Genomic DNA, 26,926 nt, shown 5'->3' on the forward strand with positions numbered 1-26,926 from the left:
CAGAACTGGTTAAGCACCTGCAGAAAACTAAAGTTGGATCCTTCTTTGTCACCCTGCACTAGAATTAACTCCAAATGGATCAAAGACCTGGAGGTAAAAGCTGACACACTGAAAACTTTACAAGAAGGAATAAGAGATACACTAGGCCTCCTTGGCACAGGTCAAAACTTTCTTAATAAGGACCAAGAATCACAGCAAATCAGAGAAAGGCTGGATAAGTGGGACTGCATTAAACTGCAGAGCTTTTGTATGGCAAAGGACATAGCTAGTAAACTAATCAGGAAGCCTACAGAGTGGGAGAAGATCTTCATCAACCAAACAACAGACAAAGGCCTCATATCTAAAATATGTCAACAGCTCAAAAAATTGAATCACTCCAAAACTAATCTCCAAAGTAACAACTATCCCATTAAAAAATGGGCCAAAGACTTAAAGAAAGTCTTCTCTGAAGAAGAAACAAAAATGGCCTATAGACACAGGAAGAAATGCTCCACATCTCTGGTCATAAAAGAAATGCAAATCAAAACAACTCTAAGATTCCACCTCACTCCAGTTAGAATGGCCAGGATCAGGAAAACGAACAATAACAGATGCTGGAGGGGATGTGGCCAGGAGGGATCACTACTACACTGTTGGTGGGAGTGCAAACTCATTCAACCACTATGGAAAGCAGTATGGCAGTGCCTCAAAAGGCTAAACATAGAACTCCTCTATGACCCAGCAATTCCACTACTTGGCATTTACCCAACCATCCAGAAACAAGGATATACTAAACCCACTAGCACAACAATGTTCATTGCAGCACTATTCACCATAGCAAAGATATGGAACCAACCTAGATGTCCCTCAGTTGATGAGTGGATCAACAAGTTGTGGTATTTGTATACAATGGAATTCTATACTGCTGTCAGAAAAAATGACATCGCCCCATTTGTTAGGAAATGGAAAGACTTAGAAAAAATCATATTAAGTGAAGTAAGCCAGACTCAAAGGAACTTAGGCTCAATGGTTTCCCTCATTTGTCATAATCAGTAGAAACCTTGGGCTCTAGTAGCAGAGATCTGCAATAGAGGGTAATGGGCACCCCAGCATTTTTAAAGTGTTATAGGTGTGTAAGGGCTGTTATTCCCTCTCTTCATAAGCAAGTAAACATAGATAAGGGTATCAGGAAACATTTAGACCTGTCATTTCCAACATAGCTAACCCATTTCTTGCCACTAGTGTTCCATTTTTTTTCTTACAGCAGGAATTGTTTGTTGGGACTCATGAAGACTAGGAAAATTCTCTAGTGGGTGTTGAAGTGGCCTTGCACTCTGATCCTTGTACATCTGTCTTCTGGAATTTCAGTACTATTGTTCCTTTATTGTTCCCATCTTTTAAACAGTAGGTAACATTCACATAAAGGATGTCATGATATATTGTCATTTTTCCCCTGTCATACATCTAATGATAGTTGAAAACTTCATGACTGTTCTCACCATTCATTTGAAAGCAGGCTGTTATGTTGGAAAAGTTAAATAATAAAAGTTGTGTCTGCAGGTTATTGCATGTCCCCCCCCCCACTCCCATGTTTTTACAGAGCCTCTCTGAGCTTCACATACTGGGTACCTGCTTTTCCAGATCCTTAATGAGACTGTAAAATAAGACTGGGCCCAATACCAACCCTTGAGATACACTGTTAGACACCTGTTCCAATTTGATATCCCACCATTTATCATTACTTATGTTGGGTGTGCTGCAGCCAATCTGTGCTTGGCTTCTCAACAGAACGCAACGTGATTCCCAGAGAAGCTGGCTTTGGGGTTGTATTTACATTTTTTATGTGAGAAGTCATTCCTGCTCATTCACTGGGGGATTTTTTCATGTCAAATTTTGGGAAATATTTTGAGTAGAAATAGTAATAACAAATCATAAAACAGCTATTTACAAAAATAAAAAGTGAAATAAAACCCACTAAACATCTATAAATTAATAAAACCAAATTTCTGAGGATTTGCTACACAGGAACACAATGTAAAATGTCCCATGCGTGAGAAGTCAAAGAAAGCCACCACAATCATCATACTGCCTTAACTAAATCTCTTCCCTTAGGCCCTGTATCTTAATTAATGCCATCAAGTGTCATTAACTCCTCATCACATTTCCCAGCATTCTTCACAATTAGTCACCCACCTACCTTCTACTGACAGTCCTCTTAATCTTAGGCAGGCCACTGCATTGCTTGCTCTGATACTCTAACAGCAAAAAATTAATTTGTAAGCACATAAATCAATTTGGCCTAATTTACTATAATCTAAGGAAGTTACTTTTTGCTAAGATAAGAAATAAAAAGCCTATAACACAAAACTGGAAGAATTTTTTTAAAAGATAGAAGTAATTTTTAAACCTTTAGCACTCTTCCTAGACCATTTAGTTGTTAAATTACTTTTTATTTCTTTCTTCAATATGACAGTTGGTCTCCCTCTTTCTGATTGGATTCTTTTTCCTCTCCAAATTATCACTCTCATAGTTGCCTTTCTAATGGCAAACAAAGTAGGTCATTGTTGTAAAAATATATAATAAAATAATATTTATTGATATGAACTCCAGGAAATGGAACCAGGAGATTTTTATTCTGTTTCTGCTTTCTTTTCTTTCTGGCTTGTTTGTTTACTTATCTCTCTTTGAAAAGATTAGTAGGGGAACAGAAATGGATGGGGAAATGGTGACTAAAGACAACAGTGGTACCCATGAGATGTTGTATGGAAAATGAACTCTACAACTTGTGGGTGGTGAAGGGAATGGAAAACTTGAAACTAGCAAGGGAAGGGTGACATATCCAAATAGAAATATACACTTTACCTAACAAATAAGACCATAAACCTTTTTACATAAAAATTAAATAAAATATAAATAGCTACTGCTGTTATAGAAAATCTCACAATCCAGAATGACATTTTGTATGACTACTTTACAGACTCGGATTTTACAATACACTTTCCCACCTCATAAAGAAGACTCCCCAAGATATTCTCAAAGTATTTATATTCTTTTTTAATCTAAATTTTCAATTTTAAATATTAGGTGTAGGTATTTCAAACCCTTAAGTTCTAAATTTAAGTATTTTACTCAGCTTTTTTTGGCACTGAAGTTACAATAGGAAGCAAAATGAACTGTCTCAGTAATCATGAGCTGATGTTGTAATGGTGAGAGATAAAATGCACAGGGTACGTGGCTTGTGGCATCAGTTAGAGCCAACGTTATTATAACATGGTGAGGGGCAGGAAAGCCAATTTGAGTCGGTGATGTTTGAACAAAAACCAGAATTACATGAAGAAATAAGCCGTGAATAGGTCTGGGAAAAGTATTTAAGGAAAAGAAAATCTCAAGATAAATTCTCAAGGAATAACCTGTAGCCTTACGGGGAAATGGAAAATTGTCCCTTTCTAGAGAGTAGAGTCATTTCTGAATTAATTCCTAGTCCACGAAACTCTGTCCAATCCTTCTTATATCAGAATAGTCCATGTTGCTTGTTTCTGAAAATGTGATAAAAGCAAAAGTGATCTTGAATATTTCTATGTCAAAGGATTTACTGATTCCCCTCAATGAAAATTTTTCATTGTATATTTTAAATTTATAGTTTGTTGTTTTTTCATATAATTTTTATTATAATTAATAGAAGAGTTACATTATATTCACCAGATAGATGGTACATTACTTCACATACATTGATACCCTTTCTCATGTTTTGGTTCCCATTACCCTCCCCTGCCCCCGCCCCTCATCTTGTTTTCCCCCTTTCCTATCCTATTTTTATGTTGTTTTGACTGCTTCATAAAGCAAGAACAAAACATTCAAAAACAAGCAAACAAACAGAAACAAAACAATTTCTGCCCAAAGAGAGATGGTCCTGTCAGAGCTGATTAGCTTGTGCAGACCTCAGAGCATGAGAGGCATGCCTTTGGTATACAGGCTAAGGAGTTAAGTCTTACACTAGTTCTCTGTACCAAAGAAGGTGATGTTCTTTCTTAATCATTTCAGGACCAATTTGGACTCAGAGATCATTCACAACATGCAAACCTAAACTGTTTAATTTGTCCTGTCTTTTCCCTGTGTCTCCATCAAAGACTAGTCTTTTTTTTTCCTTGCTAATATCTTCTGGCACCTGATCAAAATCCTGAAACCTCATGTATAAAACAAGGCATGATCTCTTTTTCTCGCGAGTACCTGTAAACATAGGAAGTTTTGTTTACCAGGGCTTCTTTCTTTGTCTGTTCAACACATTATTAATCATCACATGTAGCAACATAAAATTTTTCCGAGGATCAACACTAGTACATTAACTGAATTAATAGAGTAGGAGTAGCTACCACAGAGTGAACAAAGGATAGAAATAGAGGATTCAGGAAAGTGGTTAGGATGCAGATTAGCCAGTAAGGCACTGTTGTTTAAGGTAAAACCAGATGATATGCATAGAGTGAAAGAAAGAGCCTGAAGATATTATGGAAAAAGTTAAACAATCTGAATTAGTTTCAGAAGAATAATCCTTGAGAGGACAGACTAGAAAGTCATTCAGGCAGGACAGAACATGCAAAACACAAATTGACTAGTACACATAACTATAAGCTTTGAAGATACACAGATCAGATAGGTAATCAGAGTTCTAAGTCTGGAGTTCAGGAGAACGGTTTAACAGAAATAAGTATTTGGTACTCATCGATGTATCTATATATTTATAGTCTCTGTTAGCTTTTCAATCACTGTGATTAATGTATGTGAAAAATAATTTACAAGAAAGAAAGAATTGTTTTGATTGGCAGTTTCAGTGGTTGAATAATACACTTGTTTTCTCTGTGTTTATGAACCTATAGTGAGGTTACATATCATTGTGGAAATGGTAAAGTGCAGACAAAATGTCTCCAGAAAGGAGAAAAAAATGGCATCTATGAAACAGAAAAGATTGGTGGAAGAGGCCAGGGCAAGGTACAACTACAGAAGATCTACTTCCTCTAACTATACATTCCTCTAAATGTTTCTAGAATGTCTCAAAATAGCACCACTGACTGAGAATCCAGACTTGAAAACAGGGGCCTATGAGGTATTTTCATAACTATAGAAACTACATTTACTTGGCAACAAATTTATTTTGTTTTTCTACATTATATCACATGGCAAACATTTTTCTTTTGCTACCTCCTATGTTAGATGATGTTTTTTAATTCAGCGGACCTATTCACCTAGATATTTCTGTGTTTAAGCTTTTTTATTGCTTTGTTTATTACTTTTTCCTTTGATGTTTAACATCACTAAATGATATTACAAAAACACTGTTTGGCTTAAGCTATATCAATTTATTATGTATTGCTTGCAAATGATAAGGACTTGATTAACACATAAGCGTTTATCCATTTGTATATCTATTAAGTCACTCATTCTAATCTACTTACTGTGTTCATCTAGTCAGTAAGGTCTAAAAAAGATGAATGTGTATAAGGCAGCAGTGGCTAGAGAAGTCAGGAAGAAGACTCTTAAAGGAGAGCTGCTTTTGCTCATTTATAACTTTGACAATAGTAGTTACTTGAAAACTATAAAGACATAGCCACAGCCTGTCATAGAATTTATTCTTAACCTCAATGAAAACTGTAATTTTGGGTGACACAGGTGTACCCGCTGTTCTCAATGCTTTATGTTGCCAATTCAGCCCTCTTCTCATAAAATCAGAGTTACTACCACCCTCCAAAGTTCATAGGCTGGGAAAGAAATTGCCATTGACAGCCACTTATGTGAAACAGTTCAAAAATGGATAAGAGTGACAGATAAAGATAGATAGATCTATAGATCAAGATACATATAGAGATATATGATGGAAATACAAGCTTACAACATAAAAATAGAAAGCATTCGTGTTATTCCCATTTTGATATGATTCCAGTAGTTACAATCATGCCAATAATAACTTCATTGTGGAGTCTATCTGCTTACTGTTACACTCTTTCGTAGTGTTCTCTATAGTCAAATCAGTGGCTTCACCCTATAATAGCTTCTCGTTACTTCATGACCCATTTAGTGATCAACAATATGCTTTCAAAAGTGGCATGTATCATCTTTCTTATTTGTCATTTACTTTTCTTGACATATCTTGACAATATCACAATGGAGAGTTGCTGGCATTTGGAATTATTCAAACTAGTCAAGTCGTCTATTAACTATTTCAACTTTACCAAAAAAGTCGTCTATTAACCATTTCAACTTTTACCAAGACACTTCCCTATCCACTTTATCTGTCACCTTGTCACTGGCAGCAGATGTGTACTGCTTTCTCCTCAGTTATATAGCAAAGTCAAATACTATAACTCTCTACAGCATCCTTTCTCAAGTCACAGTTAGTGTCATGAATATTTCCAGAGTCTATTTGTCTTCTCCCTACTCCTGGGCTCAAGGCTGCTAAATCACCAGGGAGTCCTGATTACTTATGTGAGAAATAGGATCTAGTCCCAGTTGGTGCTAATAGAAAGCAGCTTTTCCCCCCATTCCATTGACTTTCTCACTGAATCACTGCCAAGCAATGATTACCATATGGTAGTGAAAGCTCTCATACAAAGACCTTGGTATTTTGCCTTGGATTTTCCATATCTGGATATAACTCACAAAGCACTAGAAAAGCAGAGAGAAAAGTAAAACACTTGAAAGCCTTCAGTAAAGATTTGAACTGATGGGACTTATCATTGTTAACAGGTGATCCTTAAGAAAAGTAGAATTTCAACTAAAGATTATTAATGTAATTTGGATGTAATTATAAGCCTGGAAGTTAAAGATTTTCTGCTTAAGACTCCTTGTGGGGATTGAACTCAGAGCCTGGGTACTGGCCCTGAGCTCTTCAGCTCAAGGGTAGCACTCTACCACACTGAACCATGAAGCAACTTCAGGTTTTCTGGTGTTAAAGTGGAGAGAAGGGTCTCATGGACTTTCATGCCTGGGCTGGGTTTGAACTGGGATCCTAAGATCTCAGCCTTCTGAGTAGCTAAGTTTGCATATGTGAACCATCTGTGTCCAGCTGACATAAAACAGTTTAAATTTAAAAAATGCAAGCACTGGTCACGGTGATCAAAGTAGGTCCCTTGGCAACTACTACATGGTAAGAGACAAGTTTCAAAATTCAATGCACAAATATTTAATCACGACTAGTGGGGGATATTATACAGCTTTTAAGAACAGGTTTAAGAACACTACACTATTATTGTATGATAAATGAAAACTATGATGCATGTGGATTTATCAAATCCTTGGAAATCTCTTTTCTAGTGTTGTCCATTAAAATTGTGCTTTCCAGTAATTGGTGCTAATGGAGAAGGTAATTAGAATTATGTCAAACCAACCCTATCTCATTGCTCTAAACTGTGCTTGTCTCATCCTATATGGTCATATGCACATAGCTCTTGAGCTATTGTGATCTACTAGGAAAATCCTGGATGTGTATTAATTGATATAAATGAGGAAAACCATGGAGTCTATGTTTCTTTGTGTCTGTCTTATTTCACATAAAGTAATTTTTTCCTATGTGTTTAGATTTCCTTAAGGACGATGTCATTCTTTCTGATGGCAGCATCACCATGTAGGATGATGGTAAACATTAAACCACAGACCTATGACCACCTAATCTTTGACAAGGGAGCCAAAAAAATAGAATGGAAGAAAGACAGCCTCTTCAACAAGTTGTGCTGGCAGAACTGGTTAAGCACCTGCAGAAAATTAAAGCTGGATCCTTCGTTGTCACCTTGCACTAGAATTAACTCCAAATGGATCAAAGACCTGGAGGTAAAAGCTGACACACTGAAAACTTTACAGGAAGGAATAGGAGATACACTAGGCCTCCTTGGCACAGGTCAAAACTTTCTTAATAAGGACCAAGAATCACAACAAATCAGAGAAAGGCTGGATAAGTGGGACTGCATTAAACTGCAGAGCTTTTGTATGGCAAAGGACATAGCTAGTAAACTAATCAGGAAGCCTACAGAATGGGAGAAGATCTTCACCAACCAAACAACAGACAAAGGCCTCATATCTAAAATATATCAACAACTCAAAAAATTGAATCACTCCAAAACTAACCTCCAAAGTAACAACCATCCCATTAAAAAATGGGCCAAAGACTTAAAGAGAGTCTTCTCTGAAGAAGAAACAAAAATGGCCTATAGACACATGAAGAAATGCTCAACATCTCTGGTCATAAAAGAAATGCAAATCAAAACAACTCTAAGATTCCACCTCACTCCAGTTAGAATGGCCAGGATCAGGAAAACGAATAACAACAGATGCTGGAGGGGATGTGGCCAGGAGGGATCACTACTACACTGTTGGTGGGAGTGCAAACTCGTTCAACCACTATGGAAAGCAGTGTGGCAGTGCCTCAAAAGGCTAAACATAGAACTCCCCTTTGACCCAGCAATTCCACTACCTGGCATTTACCCAACCATCCAGAAACAAGGACATACTAAATCCACTAGCACAACAATGTTCATTGCAGCACTATTCACCATAGCAAAGATATGGAACCAACGCAGATGTCCCTCAGTTGATGAGTGGATCAACAAGTTGTGGTATTTGTACACAATGGAATTCTATGCTGCTGTCAGAAAGAATGACATCGCCTCATTTGTTAGGAAATGGAAAGACTTAGAAAAAATCATATTAAGTGAAGTAAGCCAGACTCAAAGGAACTTAGGCTCAATGGTTTCCCTCATTCGTCATAATCAGTAGAAACCTTGGGCTCTACTAGCAGAGATCTGCAATAGAGCAAAATCTTGATACATAAGGCCATATAATGTGAAGCTAATTGAAAGGACCTCCAGGATATTGAAACAAAAGCCATATGATGAATAATTGTCCTTAATGTACTATGTTGTCTCTCATCTCCTTTGCTATCCCTTGGTTATCTCATATTGGTATAGTATCTCACTTTGTTATCTGATATATTGAATTTATTTGTATTTGGATATTTGAAATTTGATAGGGAAGGGGGGAAAACCAAGACGGGCGGGGGGTGTGGGGGGGAGGGAAATGGGTACCAAGACATGTAAAAGGGTATCAATGTATGTGTATTAATGCACCTTCTATCTGGCAAATATCATGTAACCCTTTTACTAATTACAATAAAAAACAAAAAAGGAAAAAAAAGAAGGTATTCAATCTTTTAATAATTCATTTTTTCATATATTTTTATTGTAATTAATAGAAGGGTTACATGATATTTGCCAGATAGAAAGTGCATTAATTCACATACATTGAAACCCTTTCGCATGTCTTGGTCCCCATTTCCCTCACCCCCATCCCCATCCCTCATCTTGTTTTCCCCCCTTCCATATCCAATTTCAAATAACCAAATACAAATATATCCGATATATCAGGTAACAAAGTGAGATACTGTAACAATATGAGGTAACCAAGGGACAGCAAAAGAGATGAGAGATAACATAGTACCTTAAGGACAACAATCATTCATTATATGGCTTATATTTTTATATCCTAGAGATCCTTTCATTTAACGTCCTACTATATGGCCTTTTGTAACAAGGTTTTGCTCTATTGCAAATCTCTGCTAGGAGAGCCCAAGGTTTCTACTGATTATGACAAATGAGGGAAACCATTGAGCCTAACTTCCTTTGAGTCTGGCTTACTTCACTTAATATGATTTTTTTCTAAGTCTTTCCATTTCCTAACAAATGGGGCAATGTCATTCTTTCTGACAGCAGCATAGAATTCCATTGGGTACAAATACCACATCTTGTGGATCAATAAATAATTCATTTTTATGTACAAAATAAGATTTGTAAGTAGAAGTACTTTGATATTTGTCACCTTCATTTTCAGAGACTCAAAATTTTCAGATTTATTGTTGTGCTAATTTGCATCTTCTTTTAGGTAATAAGATGATAATTACTGTATTTGTGGTCCACAATATTTTAGATATTATATCAAGGGCGTGATTCTACCTTTACCAAATTTCTATGAAGATAGGCAGATAGTTTTTCTAGGGTGTAGGCAGATAGATAGACAGACAGACAGACAGACAGACAGATAGATAATAGTTCCTGAAAAGGGAATTCATAGGATTGTTGTAAAAGTAGACTGTGAAAAGAAAAGTAAAAACAGGGTACAAAAATAGTAGGTTTCAGCTGGTGCTGGTGGCTCATGCCTATAATCCTAGCTGCTCAAGAGGCTGAGATCTGAGGATCAATAGCTCAAAGATAACCGGCCATGAAAGTTCATGAGAATTATCTCCAATTAACCACCAGTTAAAACCACAAGTGTTGCCATGGCCCAGGTTGTACAGTGGAAGCCTTGAGCTGAAGAGCTCAGGGACAGTGCCAGGCCCAGGGTTCAAGCCCCACAACCGCAACAAAAAAGTGAAAATAAAATGGCATGTTTTTAGTTTTAAGGGTCACATCAGATCTAATATATACATTAAAGACGGAATGAATAATCAACTGTGTCACTGATCTAAGGCTTGTGTCTTGCACAATAGCCAGCAAAGGACAGCCTAAGGAAAGAAACAAGCAAGAGGTTATATCAAATCTACCATGTAGGATTTCATTTATTGAACTTTACCTTGCATTTGGAGAAGTGTTGTTGTTTTTTGTTTTTGTTTTTGTTTTTGGAGAAGTGTTTTAAGAGGTGGTTCCCATTCAGATAAACTTTGAAAGAACTAGATTTCTTTTCTAAGAATCCTGTTCATTAAGTAATTGCATAACTTGTCCGTAGGAAGCTCTAGCAATATTCATCTACTGCAACAAGAGGAATAGTTCAGCAGATTTTGCAGTTTTATTTTTATTTTATTTTATTTTTTTCACATTTTTTAATTGTAATTAGTAAAAGGGTTACATGATATTTGCCAGATAGAAGGTGCATTAATTCACATACATTGATACCCTTTCACATGTCTTGGTACCCGTGTGTGTGTGTGGGGGGGGAAACGGGTACCAAGATTTTGCAGTTTTAAATGTTGAACTTCCAGAAAATGAACTTGTGTTGTGTCTAATTATGACTCTAGTAGTACATCTAATGAGAGGCCCATAATTTAAAGAACTATGTAGAATGTTGATTTGCTGAAGACTGTAGGTGCTGTTTAAAGGCAAGCCCACGCTAATATGTAAAAACTGCCAGAAAGCACAGGATTGCATTGTATGCATGATCGAGTATTTATTCACTTTACTAATTTACAAAGCACGTATACATTGAACCTGCATTTGTGGTAGACATTAGTAAGACACAGATGGTGATATATAGCAGATGATAAGGCTACTTCCATGAAATGTTAGTCAATAAGGCAGGGACTTAAACGATTAGTGAAAATGGTGAGTAAGCGCTGTTCCAAGGAGAAAAAGTGAGAGTAGTATGGAGGGAATAATTTCCTGAGCTTTTGTTAACTTGAACTGATGATCTCTAAAGAAAAAGTAAAGGAAAATCAGAAAGATAAAAAATTTCAGAGGACAAAATAAATGCAAAAACTATATCTAGAACAGAAGGAAGCGAGGAAAAGAAAAAGGAAGAATAAAAAAAATGTCCAGATAGCATGATCTAATGGGACATAGAGGAGAATCATATGTTATCTGCAACATACAAGCTGAAACTAAACGTTCACAGTGCTCATTAGCCTACTATACATGTGCTTTTATCATTGCATAAAGTCATGAGAAAGTTTTGGAAATGTTAAAAGCCTTGAAAATTCCATGATAAAATCTGCATTTGAAAAGAGTTCTCTGCTTATAACTAGTACAGCTTCTTTGTACATCACAGAGTGGATAAATGAATAGTTTCAAGAAAGGCTGGCATGAAAGTTCAGATCAGCCATGATGGAACCTTGGAAAAAGAAAATTCTAGACAGTCTGTAAAATGCATCTAGGCCCATCTATCTCTCTCATCTACCAAAGCTATTTATTTTCTTCCTGGTTATTCTATAAAGGAACATCTATCTATGAATTTTTTGCAATAAAAATGGTATTTAAGATTTAAAATATTCAAGTTTTTAAACAATGACTCACAAGTATATTGCTTAAGCTATTTGATTAGGTTTGCTTGATTGTCTAATAAGTAGTGAAATCAAAACACACTTATTTGAATTCTATGTATATATTATATGAAAATGACTAACTAAATGTAAAAGAATGCTCTTGATAGCGTGCCTGGCACATGGTGAAGTGTTTACTACATGCCTGTAATCAGTGTGCTTTAATTTGTTTTTGTTAAACCAATATTTGTTGATAATCAAAATATCTCTCAAACATCAAAAAATAATATTTAACCCTTCTCCATGGAAACAATGTTCCCATGGAAGCATTTAAAAGCTGTAGAAAGAAGGAGAATTGTGATTCCTAGATTTATTTTTAGTTATACAGAAGGGAATAATATAATGAATAGATTTTTAAAATTGTTTCTAATGAATCATTTTCTTCTGACCTGTTAGAGAATGATATAGTCTTTTCCATTTCCATATCTTTGAGGTGCCTCCATGAGAAGAATCCACTTTTCTCTGTTGGAAAAAAAAAGTTTTGAATATATCTAACCTATGTGCACAAAATAGCTTCTTCAAGTTCTATTGATTCCTTAGTTCTATTCATCTCACTGATGTCCAGCTATCATGAAAAAGGAATATTATCAGATGGACACATCTTTTACATCCTAGACATGGTAGTAAAAAGCAGAGATCCTCCCATCTGTTATGGAATGTGAATGATCTTCAAACAGGCAGTTTTACTTATAGAAAATAGGGGCTTGTTTTATCAGAGATGTTATGATATAAATGGGTCTCCAACACAGTTTACACATTTTATTTTAGCTATTAAAAGTATGAAGGAACATAGTTTTAAAGATTATGAAGAAACATGGGATAACAAAGGCTGAGTTTATCTTTTTCTCTGAAACAATACATAAAAAGTAAGTTACTTGCAACACATGAGAGATTTGGTAATGAAGATCAATGAACTTCAATGGACAAAGGAATAACAATGAGAACTCTGCAGCTAGCCCATCTAACAGCAATGATCAAGTAAAATATACAAGGTAACTTCCTATATTAGATTAAAATATTAAATATAAATGTCTTACTAATTTTAATACAGAAGATATACAAATATTTAAAACATTTCAACATACAATGTTTAAAATATACATATAACATGATAGTGTCTAATGTCTTTCATCGTAGCTACTTAAGAAACTGAAATCTGGAGGATGGTGAATCAAAACTAGCTCTGTTAAGAAGTATGAGAAATTCCATGTGTACTTAATCAGTAAAGAGCCAGCCTAAAGGTGTGGTTTAAGTGATACAACACACCAGATGTGAGCAAGCACAACCCAGGGTTTAAGCCTTAACGCTAAGGTAAAATAATGACTAAAGAAATGGCCATATGAATATCAGAAAAAATTAATATCACTAAGGAATAAAAGGCCATTTAATAATAAAGGGTCAATTTATCTCAGACATTACAAACCTAAGCATCTAATCACAATTAAAGATACATTAAGTAAAAACTGTAAGAGGATATGAACAAAATAATTACAGCCGTGGATTTTAAGATACATCCCTTAGTAACTGTTTGAAAAAGGAAACAAAAAGTGAATCAGTAGTAATTGGATTCTAGAGAATACCAGCAACCAATTTTGTTACATTTATGGAATTTTCTATCTAGAAAATATCTACATGGTAAAAGAACACTGGCAGAAAATTAGAGAGCTCAGCTTTCCCTAAAAATTACAAGGAAAGAAGAGCTAACAAACCCAAAATACACAGAAATAATAAAGTACAAGAGTGAAACTCTGTGAAAATAAAAGTCCCTTTTTTTTTTCTTTTTGTAAGTAGTGGGTCTTGAAACCAGTGCCTTGGCACTCTCTGGGAACTCTTTGTTTAGTGCTTACCCTCTACCAATTTGAGCAACAGCTCCACTTCTGATTTTGAGTGGTTATTGGAAATTAGTCTCATGGGGACTCTTTTGCCCAGGCTGGATTCAAACCACTATGTTCAGATTATGAGCCAGCAGCACCCTTTAAGAAAATAAATTTTAATACAGAAAATATTTTGGAATTGACACTGTGAATCAAGGAAAGAGAGCTGTAGCTTTTTAGAAGAGCTCCAGGAAAGTGCCCAGCACCTGCGTTCAAGCCCCATGACCAACAAAGGAGAGAGAGAGAGAGAGAGACAGAGATAGAAACAGAGATAGAGAGAGACAGAGATTAATACATTAGCATATCATAGTTGACTATCAGGAATGAACTGAAGGAAATACAAATTGTCATTATTTACAATTTCATAGACATTGTTACAAATTCCATGAATAATAAAAGGAAAAAATGATTTGAATTACCTCATATATATGTTTGACAACTTATGCATAGAAAAGATAAGCAAATTTCTTGAAAAATATAAATAATTAAAACTCATCTTAGATAAAAAAGAAAACCTAGAAAGCCTACTTCCCAAATGGAATTTGTAGGGATTGAGATTATGGTCAAAGGTACTTACCTACCAAAAACTGAGTTCAAACGCTATTACTGAACTCAAAATTGAAGTTATAGCTAAAAAGTTTCTCAACAAGAACCTTGGAGACCATATAAATTCTCTAGTTAAATTTAGTAAATATTTCAGATGGAATAAAGCCAATTATACAGTAACTCTATTCAAAATTAAGAAAACATTCCTCCCTAATTTATTCTAAAAGATCAATATTGTCCTCATTTCAGAGCCCTGGAAAGTCACTACTATAATAAACATGGTATGTGCATATACATATTGCACGTGAACAATAATACAAATATTTATTTTGAAAAAAGTCCAGTTAATCACGTAATATACAAAATGGTGGACACAATATTGCCAAGTTGTTTGTTGCAAGAATGAAAAGACAACTTAAAATTTTCAAGTGAATTACTACGACACTGATAGAAATTATTCAGGTGAATTACTACTGTGCTGTCTATTAACAAAGAATGGTTAGCTATAGATTTCTTGCTGTCTACTCCTAAAACCCTCCTTTGTCCGCACTGTGTGAATGTATAGATTGCTGTTTAATTAATCATATTCAGGTGCATGATTATGTGTGATTTACTTTCCAGTGGGTTTACCTGTGGAAGTAAGGCACATTCTAGTTTTTACACATGAGGAAAATTATGCAGCGTGTATGTCTTTGGCTCTGCTTACTCCAGGTCTTTCTATTTCCTTACAAATGGGGTGACGCCATTCTCTCTGATGGCAGCGTAGAATTCCATTTTGTATAAGTACCACATCTTCATGATCCAATCTACTGAGGGGCATCTGGGTTGATCCTATATCCTGGCTATGGTGAACAGTGCTACAGTGAACATGGTCATGCTGGTGGCTTCAGTGTAGCCTGGCATATGAATGGATGCCCAGGAGAGTGGGATTGCTGGGTTGTAGGGGAGCTCTATGTTTAGTCTTTTGAGGAACTGCTATAGTGGTTGAACGAGTTTGCACTCCCACCAGCAGCGTAGTAGTAATCCCTCCTGGACACATCACAGCCAGCATCTGTTATTGTTAGTGTTCTTGATAATGGCCATTCTAAGTGGGATGATTCTTGATAATGACCATTCTAAGTGGGATGATGTAGAATCACAGTGTTATTTTTTTGATTTGCATTTCTTTTATGATTGAAAGTGTTGAGCATCTCTATATATCCCTTTGGTTTATTTCTGTACACTATGTCTTGAATACAAGTTTATTTGATTTGGGGAGGGGAAAGGGAAGCACAGAAATGGTGGAAAAAAGGGTCAACCAATTCAGGACTGAAACCCACTAGACACTAGGTTAGACATTTCTGCAAATATTGACAAAATATTATGAATTTATCTTCATATGGAAAAGGCATGTTAGACACAAAAACCTTCAAAATATTAATAAAGTAGGGAGAACAGCTATTGAACATATTGCAGAGCTATGATATAATGAAGTGTTGGAAGTAACGTATAGGACTATACAGAATGGAACAAGATAATGGATGAGAAACATATCCCCACAAAGATAGGAAGAATTTTAGATGAAGGAAAGATAGTCTTACCAACAAATCATGTTGGTAAAATTAGGTATCGGTATTCAGAGAAATGAGCATTGATCTCTCACACTATATAAAATGTATTGCAGCTTTTAGAACTGAGTGTATATCCTAAAATACTAAAACTTGTAAGAATAATCACAGCATGGATTTTGGGATAAATTCTTAGTTATAGTCCCCAAGGACTATATTTGAAGAACAAAAGGATAGACAATGGCAAAAAAACAACCTTCTATTCCTCACAGGTTACTGTTAAGGAAATGCAAATACAAATGAGAGGATGAGTGCAAATGATTATGTCATTGTATTCCAGAAATGATTTGTGAAATAATATGTAGAAGACATTGAAATTCAGTAGTATGGATGAACATATAAAAAATCACCATCATTATTTACTAAAATAATACAATTGAAACAACATTGGATGCCATTATTCCGTGTACAGAGCATATCTAAAATTACACAGACTGTGTCTTGTACGAGTGAATGTGTTGAGAATGTGTGGAGAATACGTGGTAGATTATAAAATGAAAACAGCAAACAATGTGTCAAGTACCTTAAAATTTAAATGCACACGTAACACAAGACTCAACCGTTCTACTTAGATACGTACTCATCAGAAAATAAAAATATATGGCAGTAAAAATATTGCACATTAATTTTCAAGATAATTTTTTGTTTCCAGTACTAGGGCTTGAACGCATGGTCTGAATCCTTGGGCTTTCTCTAGGCTAGCACTCTACCACTTCAGTCACAGCACTAATTGTGGCTTTTTCTGTGTATGTGGTACCAAGAATTCAAACCCAGGGCTTCTGCATGCTGAGCCAGCATTCTACCACTAGGCCACGATCCCAGACACAGAATAATTTTTTTGTAATAAACAAATCATGGAAATGTCAGGGGAATAGATTCAAATCAATGGAATACTATTCACTAATAAACAGAATGGATTATTTATATCCACAGCATAGATTAATCTCAAAAGTATTAAATGGCTGGTTCCTGCCATTAATCTTAATTACTCAAGAGTTTGGGTTCTGAGGCTAGTTGTTCAAAACCAGCTTGTGCAAGAAAGTCCCTAAATATCTTATCTCCAGTTAAACAGCAAAAAGCCAGTAGTGGAGGTGTTACTCCTGTGGTGGAGCATCACCTTTGATCAAAAAAAAGCTAAGAGAAGGGCCGGAAGTTTGGCTTAGTGGTAGAGTGCTTGCCTAGCTTGCACAAAGACCCCGCTTCTATTCCTTGGTAAAACATACATAGAAAAAAAGCTGAAAATGGTGCTGAGGCTCAAGTGGTAAATATCTAGTCTTGAGAAAGTCCAAGGACAGTGTGTGCGCGCACACACACACACACACACACACACACACACACACACACACACACGAAGAGAGAAAAAAGGCAGATAACAAAGTGCCTGTATTATATGATTCCTGTTCTATAATTTGTAGAAAGTGTTAATCAAATCTGTCACCACACATCTTATCCTGAGGCTAGATACTTCGGGCTTTCATAAAAGAATTTTTATATCTTGTTGGAGAAAGGCAATTTTAAAGAAAGGATTTTGCACAGAATAACCAGTTTTCCTGAACTAAAATGCTAATGAGAACAAACAAGGGAATGGGGAGCTCGTAGGAGTAGTGGGGGAAGAGGAGGCTATGGAGATATTGAAGGATGACACAGATCACAGTGCTTTGTGTACATAAACTGCTTTGTGAAATTTTAATATGTTCTAAAGATTAAGAGGATGAAGGACATTGGATTGGGAAGGATGATTAAGAATGCCAAAGGGGGAGACAGTGCCGATGAGGCACTGGATTCATAAATTGCTTTGTTGAATGACAATTCATTTATACAATTATTTACATATACAAATATTTTAAAAGATAAGAAATTATAAAAAAGGCAGTTGACATAGGAAAACTATTAGTTTTATATCTAACAGTGTCTTATCTTTAGGAATCTAACAGACCTATATTTAACCCTCTTTCAGTCTTCAGGAAATAAGCTCAGTAAGCTCTTTGGTTTGACTTTCTTTCTTTCTTTCTTTTTTTCTTTCTTTCTTCCTTTTCTTTATTTTTTCTCTTGCACTCCCTTTCTCTTTCCTTTTTTGTTAGAATTTTGTGGATTCCTACTATGATCCAGTCATTAAACACTCCATATCATATAACTTATTCTTTTTATTTTTGCCAGTCCTGGGACTTGAACTCAGGGCCTGAGCACTGCCCTTGACCTTTTTCAAGGCTAGCACTCTATCACTTCAGTCACAGCACACTTCTGGCTTTTTCTCTGTATGTGGTACCAAGGAATCAAACCCAAGGATTCAGGCATGCTAGCCAAGTACTCTACAACTATCCCACAATCCCAGTCCCTCATGAAACTTATTCTGACAAGTCTATCTTCAGAAACAAAAGCTAAAAGTGAAAATATTTTGCAGCATGTTACACAATAGAACTTGTAAAATTTTGGAATATATACAGTAAATATACAGCTTTAAGCCTCCAATCTAAGAAACATTTAGAAACAGATTACATTAAAATCGAAAGAATTTCCTAAAACCAATGATTCTTTATAAATAGTTGATAGAATATGAACATTATAAGCTATCATGTATCTTTGGACCATTCTTTTTTTCTCTAAATACTAAGAAAATTGTAAGCTTTAACTTAAAAAGTCTTCTGTTAAATATGGTTGAGTAAAAGTGTACTCAAAACAGAAATTTGATTCAGTAAAAGTTGCTACTGGGTATACAGAACTCTGAAGAAATACCTTGCCAATGATTGCCTGAAAGCATTCTTGAATCAGTTATTTTTCATCTCAATTGAACATTTTATTGACTTTTTTCTTCACACCAGACGCCTTTAGTCTCCCCTACAAACATCTTGTCTTTTCCATTTTTGTTCATATTTAGTTTTGACAACAGCCTCATATAATTCTATTATGTTGGAATGGGACCAAATTTAGGAAAAATTACAAAATACATTTTTGGTTCCATTTGGCTCTATTCCCATCTGTAGTTTTTATGGAGTTGTAGCATTTCTCCCTATCAAAGTCTTTCCTGGATTTCTATGGTATTGTTCTCTGATGCTCTTTGATTGTTTATTCATTTAAATGTTTTTGCCATAACTCATAGGTTAATATTTCTCTGAGGCTTGTTTTTACTAATGAGAACTCCTGTTCAAACTTGAGACTTCTGCTACTCTTGATGGAAACGTCTCTCACTCCCAAGCAGCCTTGTCTGCCTCAGAGGTTTCAAAGAAAATCTTCCGGACTCCCTTTTTCGTGCACAATATCCAGGATGAAGGGGATAAAATGAGATTGAGCCTGCATGTTTGGTCTGCTATTTGGAATTATGAAAATGTCATCCATGGATTTCTGCCTCCCACTTATTATCACAACATTCTTTTCTCTTTATCGTCTTAAAAAAATTAAAAGAATAGGGAAGAGAGATAAAGTAGCATTATAAAGGTGCTCCTGTGATGAACGATTCTGTTTCTCTTGAAGATAGCTTTCCGGGCACCGGTTAAACTCTGCAATTGTCATCTCACCCGAGGCATGCTGGCCATCAAATCCACCAAAACAGTTCCCTTAGGAACCGTGTGATGGAAACCCAGGGTCTCCTGCGGTAAAAGGCTAGGACACTTGCTCTTTCTGACCAGGCAGTGCTGTGGCTGATTAATATCCACTCAAAGCCACAATCACCTTCTGATCTGAGGAGCAGGTGACTTTGGTGCATCTGGAGTCTCTTGATAGGTCATGCAAGCATGTCAAAAATAACACACAGCAGGTTAAAAAAATGCAGTCACTCAAGTGGCATTGTCCTTTTAAGGACAGAATCTAAATAGCTCATCATCCATTATTGGCAGTACTTAGCATAACAATGTAGAGGAACTGGTATTACATAGTTACCATATCAAATCTTATTTTCTTTTCCCATGTGTGGTTTAGTAAAGGAGAGAGGAAGGAATGAAAATTGACAAGCGAATTCAGGTAACTGTTGAACTTTTATTGTCTTTTTCTTTCTTCAGGAAAATATGGATAATTTAATCACATTATACAATAATTATCCATTTCAACCAATCATCCCAAGCCTTCCTTTTTCCTTTCCCATTTCCTCTGACACTTTCAAACATCTTACAAGGCCTGTTTCAAGGAATAAATTTGGCTGTTCCAATATCATCTATTGCATTGCCATTCTATGTTTAAAAGAAACCTTTGGCAGCTTAACGTGTTCTATTGAAATTTTCAATATTTCTTCTAGCAGTCTGGCAATTGATGTGTGTATAAATATTTGTTCATATATATAATATATAGTATGTGTTATTTATAAAATATAAGTATATCATTGTTGCCATATCTTTGTCTTTCCCTCTTACTATTTGACCATCTTCTTAAGCACAAGAACTTTTACTTTTCATAGGTTTTGCTGTTAGAAAAAGTTGATGCTTATGAAATCATAGGAAAAATGGCTCATCACATTACTCCCTTCAAAATTCACAAACAGCAATTAATTTGTTTTGTATATTGTAAAGTTGAGTCACAATGGTATGGTTTATTTAGACATGCATTTTCCCACAAAGAATTGAAAGTATAAAGCATAAAGATATGCACATTTATTATTTATACAATAAATATAAAGAATAAATTAGCACGTAGATATGAAGATGATTCCTAAACAAATATTTATTTCAATAGTATTCAAACATTTAAATTCACTCTCATTCTAAAAAAACAACTGTAGTTATTAATTTTTTTCTCTTTTGTGCCAGTCCTGTGGTTGGAATTCAGGGTTAGAATTCACAGGTTTGTACCTGAATAAAAATGTGCTAGTGATGGGCAAGAGAACTACAGAGAGACTTATCAGAAGAAGATATTAAAATGGCAGAAAAGCATATGAGAAAATGTTCATCATCTATGGTCATAAAGGAAATGCAAATAAAAACAACCCTAGGATACAACCTTACCCCAACAAGAATGGCCAAGATTTTGAACTCAGACAATGACAGTTGCTGGCAGGGTTGTAGAGAAAAAAGAACCCTTCGACACTGCTGGTGGGAATGCAGACTAGTTCAGCCACTCTGGAAAGCAGAGTGGAAGTTTCTTAAAGAACTGAAAATAGACCTTCCCTACGATCCCGCCATAACACTTCTGGGCATCTATCCTGAAAATCATGACCCAAGATATTATAAGGACACCTGCTCAGTTATGTTCATCTCGGCACTATTCACAATAGCCTTGCGATGGAAACAATCCAGATGCCCTACTGCAGATGAATGGATACAGAAAATGTGGTATATATACACAATGGAATTCTACATAGCCAACAGACAAGATAAAATAATGGCATTCGCAGGAAAGTGGATGAATCTAGAGTGAATCATGTTGATTGAGACAAGTCAAGACCTAAGGATCAAAAGGTGCATGGTATCTTTAATATGTGCTTATTAAATCCAAAGACTACAAGAGCGAGGACTCAATAACTGCATACCCAAAGCTATGGACATGGTAATGGAAATATAAACATAACTATATAGACATAAAAACCTATGACTCTATAGGCATAATGTTTTATTTCATAAATTAATATGTTTCTATGACATAAAAACCCTTAGCCTAATTTTGATTAAGTTGTAAATGCTAAGTCCCTCCTTGAACACTTGTATGTTAAACTTGTCATTTATAATATGATGTAAAAATCAACGTTAATAAATTCTTTAAAAAAAATGTGCTAGTGGTCCAGGAGTTTGGCCTAGTGGTAGAGTACTTGCCTAGCATGCATGAAGCCCTGGGCTCCATTCCTTGATACCACATACACAGAAAAGGCTGGAAGTGGTGCTGTGGCTCAAGTGGCGGGACACTAACCTTGAGAAAGCCTAAGGTCAGTGCCCAGGCCTTGAGTTCAAGCCCCAGGACTGGAAAAACAAAATTCAAACTGTACTAATGTTGTACCATTTCAGCTACAGTTTAACTTCTGGCTTACTCATGGTTAATTGGAGATAAACGTTTTAGGGATTTTTCTGTTCAGACCTCAAATTCCTGAGTATTTAGGATTATAGAAATGAGCTATCACCAGCCAGCTTTTGTCACTGATTTTTCAGGTATCATTATAAGAATTTCTAGATATTATTTAGATCACTGTGAAATTTTTTAAATCTATGTGCTTCATTCCATCTAGAACATACAGATTTCAACATTAACTAGGGAAAATGTTTGCTAGTCATTGAAATATGCATACAGAAAGCTAGCCAGCTAGATAGCTAGATAGAGTATAAGGAATACCAATAAGAATTGTATTTACATTGATATTTTTTAGAGGATAAATACAGTAGGTAAATTGTTGTCAAAATCAGACTACTTATAACAATCAGCCTGTCAAAATGGGTCCTGCTTTATCTACTACCCAGCCTTCAGATGACCCTATACCATGCACACATATGTGGGGCATGCTATGGATGAACAATAATTCAAATGACATATTTTGAGAAACTTGTACTTTACTTGATCAACTAACACCCACCTTAGATGCAATGTTTGATTTGTACTGTATATGCAACTTTACTTATGCTGCCATTATTCATTGTTTATAGTATTTCCAGGTAACTGTAGTCTGTTATTTCAAGCTCCCCGGTGTCTCAGCTTACATGGTAGATAATAATCATTGGTTTCATATTACAAAGCAGCTTTGTGTCAAGGTCAGTGTGTGACCTGTCATTGCTAGGCACTGTTGCCAGTAGCCAAGTGGGGGTTTCAATGTGGACTCAATGTCATCTCAAAGAAAATATTACCACAAGTATTTAAAGATACATACAGTCAGATATCAGTTGTCTTGTTGATAAGGTCCATGGTGTTGTGAATTTTTTAGCTTTTTTTTTTTTTTTTTTTTTTTAGAAACAGCCTCCTTTTAGTTTCTATGCCCTACAAGGCAGATAGTCCCCGTAATGTAATAGCAATGCAAATTCTAAATGTCATCATTTTTTTGGCAAATATGTAATTCATTCAATAGAATTCTAAGATTTATTGTTTTTATGACTCATAATCTAGGCTCTTTGACATTAGGCCACAAAGGGAACAGACCCAACTTTTTACTTAGGGTCTCTTTGAAGTTTACAAGTTTCAAATGATAACAAAGAGCACTATGACAGTTACAGTTCAGTTCCTACTAGAAGCACATGATTTCTCCAACATTTCTTTTTTCCTTTTCTTTTGTTTTTTATTGCAATTAATAGGAGGGTTACAGTTATATTCTCCAGATAGTAGGTGCTTTACTTCACACACATTGACAACCCTTCTCATGATTTTGTCCCCATTTCCTTCCCCCATCCCCTCCCCTCATCTTGTTTTCCCCCTTCCCTTTCCTATTTCAAATAAACAAATAAATGTATATACAATATACCAGATAACAAGGTAAGATACTGTAACAATATGAGAATAATCAAGGGACAACAAAAGAGATGAGAAATAACATAGTACCTTAAGAACAACATTCACACATTATATGGCTCTTGTTCCATATCCTGGAGATCTTTTATTTAGCCTCATCCTATATGACCTTATGTATCTAGGTTTTGAGCTATTGTAATCCTTTGATAGGTTAGTCCAAGGTTTTACTAATTATAACAAATGAGGGAAACCACTGAGCCTATGTTCCTTTGGGTCTGGCTTACTTTACTTAATAAGATTTTTTCCAAGTCTTCAATATTTCTTCTTGAAGGGTTATAATTTCTGCCCAGAACTTTTAAAATGACTCAAAATAAACAATTTAAATTATCAAAATTGAGGATAGGATTAAGAAAGCTGACTGGAGACAAAAAATATAGGGTCAACCCTTAAAACAGCTCTTGTAACAAAAAATTTAACTAAAAGTAGATAGAAGCACTGTGCCTCAATGACAACAAACAAAAGTCCCAGTGGAAAGCTGGTAGAACCTACTGGCATGGACACTGTGGTTGGCAGTAACTGTGAGGAAATAATTGGTAAAGACATGCTAGAGCTGTTTAAAAGCAGCATCTAAACACCTATTACAGACCACAGATTTTCTTCAGTCTATTTCTTAAAGATAGTAACTGAATGTTCCTTTTCTTTGTGTTATTGACAAAGGCAGGGAATGTACAATCAGGATGAAACTGCTTCCTAGACAGTGTCTGTAAGTGAGGACAGCAGATTTGGGCAGTAGCACCCTGAGGAAGTAATGCTGACATTGTTCAAAATGAAGTTAACTTCTGCTTCCCAACAGGGGTTCCCTGGAAGCCCAACAGATCAGGTATATGTCAGCTTGTGCCACTCTAAGTCATAAGAAAGCTACGAAAAAGGAAATGAATTGAGTTTTCAAATATTCTATTGACGATTGAGATTACCAAGGGTCTAGGAAGTGAGTTCTTCATTGGGTTACTTATCTTCAACCTTCAACACTCACTGACTGGCCTTACATGTCACTGTTACAAATGAATGAAGCAGGCTTTCTTTCTTGCCCTCAATAGAACCATGACTCTTTCCACTGCATATAACTGTCCCTGCCCACGTCCTTGCTTCTTGGCTATGGTGAGAACATTCTCACCGATAGGCATTTATATCAGTCACCAAACTTGAAAGAGCAAGACATTCTATTGTTTTAATTCTGAAACAGTAAGTGAGTCACCTAGGAAGAATGGGAATTAGTACTGAGCGTCCTGCTAAACATCAGCAATTTGCTGCTTTAAAGAGGGAAATCAATTGTTCTGAGGAAATGTCTTTCTCTATTGAGTGATGATGATGATTATTATTTTCTTAGGCTTTAAAGACCTGCTGTTGCTGGAAAAAGATAGGTTGGTGCTCAAGAATAAAGATGTTGCCTTCTTCACTGACAGGCCAAGGAGATGGAGATACCCTCAGGACACAAAGCTCTGCTTTTAAATGCTGAACTGTGCTAATGCACTTGGGTTAAGAGCTGCCTTTTATGAGGAGAGAGGCGTGAAAATCTCTTCGGGTATCTGAAAATTTACTGCCTCGTGGGTAGAAGAAATGATGGCAGTCTTTTTTAGTACAAAATGCTTCCAAGCATATTTACAAAATTACAAAAGCCTCTGACAGGTTGAAGAGAGAATATGACTTCCCCCTTCACCTCACCAGTTCCCATATCAATAGATTTCCTTGTAACACGAATGTACTAAATTCCTCTTCTTTTTTTTTTAAAAAAGCACATTTGTGAAGTAGAAGATCATAAAGTTAAAACAAAACTCTTTTTTGGATCCTCAGCAATGTTTGCTCTGATGCTCTATGATGGTGAAGCAGAAGTAGAGGCAATTTGATTACTGCTCCTTAACATCTACTGTTTTCCTCTTTTCTCCTACATCCGTCCACATAACAATACTATACTACCTATTTCTCACATTTTCAGGCCACTGAAAAAAGAAATTATAAGATAAAAAAATACTAAAATTGCTTATCAGGTATGTAACTGACACACTCAGAAATGAAATGAAGTTAGCACTAATTGCCCTGCTAAACGCAAGATGAATCTTAAATAACATTGATGATTTTATGTCTTTGATCTGGCAGAAATTTAGTCTCATATTAGTACAGATTTACTCACACATCTATGAAAGAGTCACATATGATCTTTCAACTTGTCTTGAATAGATTGTAAGAGACACGTGGATGCTTTTTCCAGAAGAAACTAATATGCGGGTAACTTGTTCTAATAAATCAGTTAATGAAAATAGATTAGACTGCTTATTTTCAGTTGCTTGCTTATGTTGTTATGTCAGAAACATAAGATTGTGTGACATGTACAAGAAAATAAATGCTACGGTAAAATATAGATAATGTATCAACATCTATAGTCTAGTCAAATGAAGGAAAAGAAATGATGGATATTTTGAAATATAGTACTTATTACCATCCAGTGGGAAGAGAAATCAGAAAGATATGTTGAAAACGTAGGATGCAAACACAATAAACCTCTTGTAAATAATACATTGTTCTAGATTTTAATGCAGTCAAAAATATGTTTTACATTTAATTTTTAAATTCAAAATTCTTAATGAATGTCTAAAGTCTCCTCAGAATGATCATAATGTAAAGCAGAGAAATGCTTGAGCAAACAGCAGATACGTGAATCTTATTAAGTATAAAAGCATTCTTCTTGGGTGTAATTCTATTTACCACTTATGGTATCGTCACTTGTTTTAGGGTTGAGCACTAGAGGGCTTGGCCACCCCTTCTCTTGCATCTATAATCCTCATCTGCTTGGCATGCAGATTCTGAGATTCTGTCACTCATTACAACTCCCTTCTCTTCCCAATGCTGGCATCCTTTTCACATTTTCATCTGCTTTCAGGTGGAGTTTCATGAGACTATCTGTTCTCTTTCCTTCAATTTATCCTGTATCTTGTTACAATTCTGGCCAGAAAAAATACAGCCTAATCACAATGCTCAAATTTTGAAAATAGTAGTTCCTACTGCCTTTCAAAGCTCAGTTGTCTTAGCTTCCCATTCAAGTTTGGTCTTTCTGCCCCTTAATTATTGCATTCCAGTAAAACTCTGCTCTAATTCTCAGAACATCTCTAATTCAGAATGGGCCAGCATTTTTCTCTCCATGACTTCCCTCTTAAAAAGCCCCTATTTCACCTCTCTATCACATCTGTCATACTAACCAAAGAGTTCTCCTTTGTAAATGAATCGTTATTATCATAGTCAACAGGAAGAGGAATGCAGGCACAGACACATAGACACAGACACAGACACAGACACAGACACAGACACAGACACAGACACACACACACACACACACCTGTGAAAGAGTCAATTCCTGCATTATCCTGATGGCAAATGAAAAATTACAGCCAGGCGAGGTGGCTGCCTGTAATCCTAGCTATTCAGTAGGCTGAGATCTGAGGACCAAGGTTCAAAGCCAG

At 35.7% G+C, this 26,926-nt stretch overlaps 1 long non-coding RNA gene across 2 annotated transcripts in view; it reads right to left on the reverse strand.

Moving 5' to 3' along the window:
* LOC150049196 (uncharacterized) overlaps positions 1 to 22,975 on the reverse strand; it is a 90,510-nt gene extending 67,535 nt beyond the window's left edge. Inside the window, exons 1-3 of one of the 2 annotated variants that reach the window (XR_016538972.1) lie at positions 22,843 to 22,975; positions 13,891 to 14,016; positions 12,433 to 12,505 (exon numbers count right to left, since the gene is read on the reverse strand). This is a non-coding gene — a long non-coding RNA (uncharacterized LOC150049196). Of the gene's footprint in view, positions 1 to 12,378; positions 12,506 to 13,890; positions 14,017 to 22,842 lie in introns of those variants that run through there. The other variant, XR_016538971.1, reaches the window with a different exon arrangement.
* Between the last annotated feature and the right edge of the window lie 3,951 nt (positions 22,976 to 26,926).

This window comes from Megascapheus bottae, chromosome 20, assembly GCF_031878675.1.
Source record: "Megascapheus bottae isolate mThoBot1 chromosome 20, mThoBot2.hap1, whole genome shotgun sequence".
In the NCBI taxonomy this organism is placed as follows: Eukaryota; Metazoa; Chordata; class Mammalia; order Rodentia; family Geomyidae; genus Megascapheus; species Megascapheus bottae.